This window comes from Apis dorsata, unplaced genomic scaffold, assembly GCF_000469605.1.
Source record: "Apis dorsata unplaced genomic scaffold, Apis dorsata 1.3 scaffold_298, whole genome shotgun sequence".
NCBI lineage: Eukaryota > Metazoa > Arthropoda > Insecta > Hymenoptera > Apidae > Apis > Apis dorsata.
The window spans coordinates 196,430-206,757 of record NW_006263572.1 but is presented as its reverse complement, the minus strand read 5'-3'; the positions used below and the strand labels follow the sequence as shown (position 1 = coordinate 206,757).

The following is a 10,328-nucleotide window of genomic DNA, read 5'->3' as shown; positions in this document are numbered from 1 at the left end:
TATATATATATATATATATATATGTGACAGTTGTAAATTAATTTCCTTATCTTTATCCCGAAATTATTACGAAACGCTTGAGTGCACGGTGTAATTGCACGGCACAATTTTAAACAAAAATATCTAGTTTCCGAATATCTCGTTCAAAAAAGGATTAATGAGAAATTCGTGGCACGATCGAAAAAACGAGTTGCATCCCTTCATCATCGGGGAGCAAATGTTACGAGAGTTGGGAAGAATCAGCGGGAAATATAGTTACTTCCAACGTCTTCTCTGCCGAGTTAGTTCCTCCCCTAGGAAAAAAGCAAGAGAGTAAACCGCGAAAGTGCGCCCCTATATATATAGACGACGGTACGGGCGACGATGACGACGACGACGACGACGACGACGACGAAGGGAAGGCGCGCGCGCGCGCACGCGTGAAAGAAAATAACGTGGTGTCGTCGGTTGGACGACCGAGACGCGACGACCCGGTTTAGGACGATAAGGGATCCCGTAGAGCTTGATGGAATTCCATAGATCCACGTCGGCGTCGAGACAGAGTCGGCTAAGCAGCCATTTAAATGCAACCGATGTGTCTCGGGGAGCTATTACATCTGATGGACGGTTATTGACGCGCACTGGCTTATACCGAGCAGCACACAGGCAGCACAGGCAGCCACCCCCACAGTCCCACAACCCTGCAAACCCCACATCCACGCCACGGTCTCCNCCACCGTCTCTCTCTCTGTCTCTCAACCACTCGCTCCATTCCTACGTAAACTCTCCACTATACATCGATTCGTTAGCTTTGTGTCGGTTGGTACGACGCAACGCCTCTGTGTGTATATATACTCTGCCTCTCCGTTTAGCCTCTGTATTTATTCCCGCACGTACGAACGTGGATGCGGATGCGAGCGTGACGAAACCACGAAAAGCGCATAGCGTGGAAAAAGGAGGGGCAAAGGAAGGAGAGAGAAAGGAACGAAGAAGAAAAAGAAGAAGAAAGATAAAAGATCGAGAGCGAGGAGAGGTAAAGGGAGGGGGAAAAAGCCAACCGACGGGGACTGAATTCAGGCTGTTCGGTACGAGTCAGATGGGAGACGAGTCTCCGTCAAAGTGGACGTGTCGCGATACGTTTAACCGAAATTGTCCCGACCCTTCTCTCAATTAACCAACCGCTACTGGATGTTTGGAATTGTGGAATTGGTATGCAGCCTCGAAAGAATGTAAATTCGCAATGAATCTTATTGGATATTGGAACGATCGAAGCTGTAAATGTAACGAATTAAACGTGGAAAGTGAACGATAGTAAGAAATATGTAAATATGCTAGTGGTTGCGCGAACAGCAGAAACTGCGGAAAATAAGAAAACAAATTCTCTTTATTGGAGAATTTTCTTTATTAGATTTGCATAGAAGAGTATTATTCTTTGATAGTCTTGTTAATAGTCGTTCGAATGGATGTATTTTATTGCAATTGCGTCATTCGATTCATCATTGGTATTTTTTTCAACGAGGAAACTTATTTTTATTTGCATTTCTAAATTTAACATTTTTCCAACAAATCTCGAATATTATCTCGAATATTCGCAATTTATTTTTTAATATTATTATTTATTATTCGGAATTAAATTAAGTTATCGCTATATATGATTAAACGAATATAATTTGAATCCAATTTGTTTTTAATCTTCGAATATCTTATCTTTCATTTAACTTAACCTAACCTAACCTAAATTCGAAAATCCATTTAAAATCATTGGATTATTCTTTTCATTTTACTTATTACTAAATCTATTATCTTGCAACAAAATGAAATGAAACAAGAACGTAAAAATATTTTAAACAAAATTAAGATTCAATTTGTCGCCTACAATAGCGACTTTCATTTAATTTCTCGCAACAACGGTAACGAGTGAAAGACGATAATGATTATCCTATGGTTAGTATCCGTTTGTATCTCGATGTAACGAGATACAAAAGTGCGTCTTTTTTCCTTTCTCTAACGAGAAATCGATAAGTAGGTATAACGACAAAACAAACATAGACTCGTGTCATAATTGATCGAGGAGATCAGTACGCATTCGCATACCGTTTTCATGGGAGAAACATTAAAATGAAAATGGCATAATTGAAAATACCTTTAATTAATCTGTTATAGAATATCTTGTATAAAATTTTAAAAGAAATCAAAGAAATGAACATTCTCTTAATTATTGAAAATATCGTAACATTAATTAAACTTCAAATATCATCATCACTGCCAACAATAATGATATATATAATAATATGATCCGACTGAATCAAAAACTTTATTTCATTTTGATAGGAACGAAAAGAGATTGTAAGATCTTTTCTGACAGAATCAAACTTGGCGGAAGACACGAGACAACATGTTTTTACGATATCTGTTCCTGATAAATCTTGAGACTGTATCTCAATGATTCCTTTAAAAAATATCATATCTTCAAAATATAATCAAAAATATAATATTTTATGCAAATAATAATATATATACAAAAAATATTGACTTTTGTTCGATGAACTGGACTTTCAATTTTTTACTATTTTTCTTATTTTTATATCTTTTATTAAATTAATAATAAATATTTGTAGTTTTAACATTCCTTGCGATGTATAGAAGGTGTTTGATAAATATTTTTGGTATTTTCTAGATCTTTTTAAAAACTTATCATTATATACACAAACATTATATACAAAAAATATTGACTTTTATTCGTGATAAACTGGACTTTCAATTTTTTACTATTTTTCTTTTTTTTATCTTTTATTATAATTATATATTATAATAATAAATATTTGTAGTTTTAACATTCTTTGCGATATATAGAAGGTACTCGATAAATATTTTTAATATTTTCTAGATCTTTTTAAAAACTTATCATTTTCTAAAATCCATCATTCATCGATTTTCAATGAAAAATACTTGAAGTTGTTATTAGTAACAAAAAACTTCTAATACAAGAGTCAATATATTTCATTGAAATAGAGAATATAATTGCTAGATTTCAGATATTCAATTTACTTTGGAATGAACGTAACACGGATCAAAATATTCAAAGCATGAAGCAAAAATTTGACTTTGCATAAAACTTGTTAATAAACAATTACCACTTTTATTTGTACATAAAATAAACAGTTAATAACTCGAATACCAGATAACGTTTTAGTGTTAAAAGCATACTTGCATCGTTGCATTATCCCCGTTTGCATTCGTTATTTGTCGTCGAACGGTCGCAGAACTCGAATAGATCGCATAACTGCGGAAGAACGCCCGTCTTACGTACGACCCTGTTTACCACGATTTTTCGAATTTATGTCTCGTTACGGGACGTCATTTCCAGCAGAAACTATAAAATAAATTCGTGGAGAAGATCCCCACAGATTGCCGCTCGTGCGTCCACGACGGAGTTTGCGTCCTGAGAGGAATCACTTGCAATTCCGCCAAGTGCATCTCGTAATTCGAAATACGTACGGAATAGAAGAGAGAGAATATATCTGAAATTTGGATAATCGCGACACGTTGCACGCATAACGCACGTCGCCTATCACGATAATGTCGATATTGATTACGACTTGATATTTTAGTAAATCTGTCGATCATTGTTACGCTTATCTATACAAGTTTGATAAAGTTATTTTAATATATATATATATATAATGCAAGCCATTATGCGAAAAATCACTCGACGCGCCTTAATCTGTACAGACAAATCAAAATTTGTTGCTTTGTAACAAAAATTCACAATTTATACCGTTAAGAATCATTCCTATGAAACTTTAATTATTTAAAAAAATTGTCAAATTTGGTGTATCTATATATTCGTTATACTTGTACAATCATAAGTGACTTATGATTTGTGTATGTTTGTAATTTTCACATTATATTTTTTTTTTATTGTTCAATATATGCATCATTCGATTAAAAATAAACAAGCTAATACTCGTTTTCTACACTTTTTATTATATATTATTCTATTTTTTTTTTCTCTTTGACATTTATTATACTCTTACACATTTATTATACTCGATTATGAGTAAATCGTGCGTAACGTGAAATGTCACCAATCAATATTCATTTTCAATCTTGGATAACGAAAATATTTCGGGCGAATACGAAGTCTTCAAGGGTTGCTCGATCGATAAAACAGGATACGAACTGGATCGTGTCTCAAAAATGATTATCGACGAACGGACGAAGTTAAGGAGGATCGAAACACAGAAGTTTCAAAGAACCGACGAAATAGTTTATGCGCGATTAGGCGGAGGAAAAAAAGGTGAGTAGAAAAGCGACGGAATAGGAAAACTGCGATATTATCATCGCAGAAATATTACTCAGAAAATTGCCAGCGTGACTTCGAGCAGCCTCGTTAATTACCGTGAATTACTCATAATTATAAGGAGCATAAAAGTTTTTACTATCGTCGTGGGACGAGCCGTGCTCGGAACCATGATGCAAAGTCTCGATGGACCCAACCTTGTCTGTAAATCTACCAAGATGTAACTTACAGTTCGTGCGATTTAAGATTTCTTTTCCAACGTCTGCCCAACACACAAATACGTTTAAATTCCTTTTTTTTTTTTTTTTTTTTTTGTTCACAAATATTATAACATTATATCCTCTAATTCCTTGTGTTAATTCGTAATTTATTCGGTTTGGATTCGTGCAAATATTTTTCCTCGTCGGCACATATGATCAAAAAAGAAAATGAAAAATGAAAAAAGTAAAGGTAAAAGCCGCCCTTCCCTGTTGTTATATTATTATGCTCGAGCAAATATCTATCTGCGCGGAAGCAATTTGTCCACGATAGAAATTCAAACGCTTGGTATTTAAGGTCGATACGTACGAATCTTGTGTCGCACGGTTACACAATGAACCTGAACATCCATCAGTCAATGCGAATGCACTCGTTCGTTCTTGATAAACGGACGTCCACACTTTATGGGCCACCTGTTGCACCTACGCGCGACTCCTCGCCCAACTTTTAGTCTTTGCATTCGAATCCGCAAGAAAACATAGTTGTTGAGATCGTTTTCAAGCGATGGTGTTGATGTTTCGTTTGGAAACACGTCGATCGAAATAAGTAGCGACGCTCGCGATCTTTAAAAAAAAAAAAAAAAAAAAAAAGAAAGGAAAAGAAATCAGACACTGTAAACACTTCTCAAAAATGATTTTATTCTCCTCTCGAAATTTTTCGAGAAATCGTAATGGAACGAAGAGTTGCACGAGTAAAAGAGGAACAAAATTCTTGGACGAAATACATCTCTCGATACGAACTTTGAATATTCCGTAACTTTTTATCATTTTTTGCAAAATGAATAAATTTTTTATTTCAAAATAAATTCTCTTTTTCCATAATTTCATCTTTTCCTTCCTTTTAATACGTGTGATACAGAAGAAATCAAGATAGATAATTCTCCCCTCTCTCTCTCTCTTTCTATATATATATATATATATACATATATCTTTCTCTCGATCAATGAGAGAGCAATGTTGCAACAAATATAGAACAAGCACTGCTATTACTAGGGTAGATGGAGGCACGGTTTTAACACGGCTCGTGCATATCCCTAATGATTTACAAGCATTATTGGGTATTAATTTCAATCTACACTCGCAGGGGATGGAAGGCCATGTGACGTGACTCGACGCGGATATATCAAAAGGGGTAGGAAATTTGGTAACAGTGCGGGCGTTAGAGACAGAGAAAGTGCAAGAGATTCAAGGTGAAGAGAAAGGGAATGGTATATACATATACCCGTGTACCGTGAATAAGACAAGGATAGACAGAATTAGATAAATAGATAGATAGATCGATATAGTATAGATGGATGGATGGATGGATGGATGGATGGATAGATAAATGGATGGAGAGATAGAGAAAGAGGGAGGAGGGAGGGAGAGGGGGTTGCACGTGTATAGGAGAGGAGGGGGGGACAGCTCGACGCCACACGTCGCGGGCTACAAATCAACCGTTCCGAACAAATTATGAATGATATATTCGTTGTGCCCGCTTGATATATGCGTATCTCCCGTCGCTACCGCCTGACTACAGTCGTGGTAACGTTTTGAAAATTCGTCCATACTTTTCTAGGTAAACATTCGCTTTTATCACACGTTGGACGACGCGCGATACGAAAAAAAAAAAAAAAAAAGGGGGGAAAAAAAAAAGAGAGAGAGAGAAATCACTTCGAACCACTCGATTCCTATACCACCTTCCAATTCGTATTCGTCACGATCCGAATACCAATGACAGTGACGCGATAATCGCGAGAGAAATGGATTGAACGGCGTACAGTGAGAGAGAGAGAGAGAAAAAAAAGAAAACCGATCGATAACCACGCGTAACTTTATTAACCGTGTTAATCCTCGATCGATAATGTTTAACGTGTGTAACTTAGGTATCAACGGATCGTTGAATGGGTCAGATTTTCCGAGGAACGAATGATAAACGAATAAAAGATCGTACTTACTCGTAGAGTATATGTGTGTGTGTGTGTGTGTGTTGCGTGGCAATATATCCTTAAACTGGGAAACAGGGCGAAACCAGCAAAGTTGAAACGTTTTAAATATCGTCGATGTATACCGTGCCGAATTTGTACCTAACCCGCACGCAATAACTTGCCGCTATAAAAGCTATCGACAAATCAAATTTTGACATGATTCACTGTCCGGCATAAATTCCAGGATTCAAGCCGAGAGAGGCGACGCGACGGTGACACGGACATGTGTTTCATTCTCTCATTCCCTCGTTCCCCCGTTTCCTCGCCAAACTTTCCTCCCTCCCTGTCTCTATCTCTCTCTCTCTCTCTCTCTCTCTCTCTCTCTCTCTCTCTCTTTTTTTTCTCTTTATCGCGCACGTGACACGACTATTTATCGTTTTATACACCCGAGCTAGCAAACTTCGCTGCTATCGTTACTCGTTCGCCGACCATTCCCTCCGTTTGTCAATCTTTCGCCGTTTTGCGCGTTCTAATTTAGATAAAGTATATTTTCCTCGAGCAGAGGAGGAGGAGGAGGGAGGAAGAGGAGGAGGGGGAAGAGAAGGAGAGGAGGAAATACGAATCGAATATATCGTTGGGAGGAAAGGAAAAAGCTCCTTAGCAAGGCTTCTTGTATCTTTTATCCTCTTTTTCTTCTTTGCATACCCGCGGCAAAATCTGCAATTCGAGGTACGAAAGAAAAGAGTAGAAGGAAATCTAACGTTTCACGTCGGTTCGTTCGATGGAACTGCACAAAGGATCGTCGCGTCTTTGCCCCCTCTTTCTTTCCTTTTTTGTTAAGGTTAATCAACGGGAAAAAGCAGCCTCGGTGTCTACCAGCGAGAGAAGGGGAAAAGGGGAGGGGGAAAGACAGAGAGAGAGAGAGAGAGAGAGAATAAAAGGAACGGACGGATATAAAATTATCAAGAAGACGGAACAAACGATCGAAAACGAAACGGAAACCGTCGCGCACAGGATATTTCAATTCCAATTGCAAAACGTTTCGCAACGGACTTTGAGACACCGTGGGCAAAAGAGATTGCTAACAGACCAAATATCCTATCGTTTTCGAAAAAGCGAGAGAGCAAGAGGGGGCGAAAGAAGGCGTGAAAGAGAGGAGAGGAAAAAAAATTCATCGGCAATTTTCGATCCAGATTCTGATTACAGGTCGGGGATCCGTTGCGTCGAGTCGCAACCGGGACGAGCGAGAGATAAGGGAAGAGGTGCACGTGTTCGTCACGTACGATTTTTACGATCCTTCTCGTTCCACGTTTCTCCTCTCGTCTCGCGTTTCATTTTCTCTTTCTCTCTCTCTCTTTCTTTCTTCGTACGCGACGCAACATGAAAAGTAGCGAGCGCATTATGAGAGTTGGTTCGAAGACGTGTCGGTTTACAAACTCGTGTAAACTCTATTCCCGATCGTTGAATACGAATATTTCTAAAAAGAGTTAGAGTTGAAGAAGTAGAAAATGATACACGCGACTCGATTGGCTTATATTTATTAGCAGAGTCTTTTCACATTTTTCTGGTTTTCATACACGATTGAAAATGAATATTATTATATAATATATCAATTGTCGATTTGTTATTTTTTTTAATGCAGCAAACATTAGGATACATCGAATCAAGAAGAATAAAATTTATTCAATTTAATGTAATAATGTTTCTTTTTGAAGAATCGTATATAAATATATTACAAATTACATAGTAGTATTTTCGGAATTGATAAACTTGGAATAATTTCCAGTTATATCGATGATCATTCATTTTCAATCCTCAGATTGAAATAGAAAAAATATCTCGACAAAAAATATTTTTCAACTATTCCAAAATCCATTTAATTAAAAATATATATTAATAGAATATATTGAAATAAATTCTAATAAAGTATAACGTACTAATGATTCAATTTCAACCTAACCTAAAAATATTATTCGATGAAATTGTTGAACAAAGCGAATTTTTGTGTATCTTCCTTGGCAAAAAAAAAAAAAAAAAAAAAAAGATAAGCAAACGTAAAACTAATTTATATTTTCCCTCGAAAAAGAAGAATATAAATGGAACAAATCCCAAAATGTTTCTTTTTCAATCGAGTCACACTCGAGTCGTAATTTTTCGAATTGAAACGATACGATAATACGAAAATGCGCGTGTTCGAGGTGCGCCGTCATACCAAGTGGATCGCCAACATCGAAACACCATGAAACCCCGTCGAGAAAGTGGGTTAAAAAGCAAGTGGGAAACGCGCAGTTTGCGGGACCGGGTATCGTAACTCAGTTTCGTTAACTCGGTGGAACATGGAAGGAGGGAGGGAGGGGGGAGGGGGGGGATGGTGAGGAAGCGCGCTAGGGTTATGGTATTCGAGATAGCGAGGCGAGGCGTGGGTGGAACGGGGAAAGCAATCAGAACTTGGGCCATTGCTGGATATTACGGAGACGTGAGAGATGTCTCCTCAATCATATTAATTGCCGAGATAACCGGTGTGTGCTTCGATGGCGCCCACCACCGCCGCTCTCTTGGTCCACCTTACCACGATGCCGCCATCGAAAATTTTCCGTTACTCTCGATCGCCCCCATCTTCCGGCTAATTCTTTCTCCCCCCGATTGACAACCGGCCACGACGCTTGTGCTGTCGAGACGAAACGGATTGTAAATTAGTCACTTAGGTAGATCGTTTGTCTCGCGCTGAACACGATCTATGCATGTAATTGCGTGTATATAGGATGTAGGGAGGGAAATAGTTTCGCTTTGATACAGTATTTTATTTTATCTAAGATTTATCTAAGATTTATCTAAGAAGATTTTAATCGGTGGCAGAAGAGAATCCATGACTTGATTTTTTAAATTTTTTAAATTTTTATTTATGGAAAAATATTTTGCAAATATAGTTAATAATAAATTGGAAACAGTTAAAAATTATCAAGTAAACATTTCTACAAAAAATATCTACATCATTTGATCATATCATACTTTTACTTATAGAATAAATTTGATCCTTTACTTGTGTATAGCAATTTGAATAAATTTTAAACATTCTCAAACAAAACTTCATTATAATAAAAATATCTCGAAAGAAAACAATTTTCCAACCTATATTTGCAACTTTTTTTTTCTTGGAAATATAATAACCAATAGTTTAGCCATTTTATTTCCTTGACATTCCGCGTACAGCAATTTCCTTGGATAAAAAAAGAAATCGAAAAATACCTATGTTCATAAGACACTCTTTCTTCCGTTCTTAAAAAACAGTAGAAGAATACGAACAGCAAAGTTTGACCATCTATTTCTTTGGCACCTTATACCAGTAGCCACTTATTTATCTCCTCTCTCTCTCTCTCTTCTTTTCCCTCTTGTATCCACTCTTCCTTCTAGAAAACAAAGAAAAAAAAAACCAGTAAATTTCCGTTAGCAAAACTATGCACGTCGTCGCGATCGTAATAACCACGATCGCGTAACCTCGTGTCACAGGCGTTTCTCAAAAGAATCGCTCGTTGCGCGAAAAGAATCCCTGACGTATGCAACAGGTATCGCTCCCTTTCGTTCTCGCAAACCGATAACAACTGCTGAATCTTCATGCCGCTTCTCTGAGTACCATCGTCGAGAAAGATTCGCGATTTTTCAGATTCGCTGTCGTTATAGTCTTTTGTATTATAGTTGCCAGTTCTCTCTCAGAAAAAAATCATTGGCCGCCTTCCTCTCCTCTCCTCTTCGTTACAAGCACATCGTCTCGATTTACACCTTCATTTACACGTTCGTATCTGGAAAGAAGGAGGAATGAAGATACGCGCTCCACGAAATCGCAGAATCTTTTAGAAATTATATTATTGTGCGATTTTTCATTCT

At 37.2% G+C, this 10,328-nt stretch overlaps 1 long non-coding RNA gene across 1 annotated transcript; it reads right to left on the bottom strand.

Moving 5' to 3' along the window:
• Positions 1–9,615: 9,615 nt before the first annotated feature.
• Positions 9,616–10,189, bottom strand: LOC116185852. Its single transcript, XR_004150753.1, has 2 exons — positions 9,901–10,189; positions 9,616–9,853 (listed from the first exon to the last, which is right to left on the bottom strand). It is a non-coding gene; the product is annotated as an uncharacterized LOC116185852 (long non-coding RNA).
• Between the last annotated feature and the right edge of the window lie 139 nt (positions 10,190–10,328).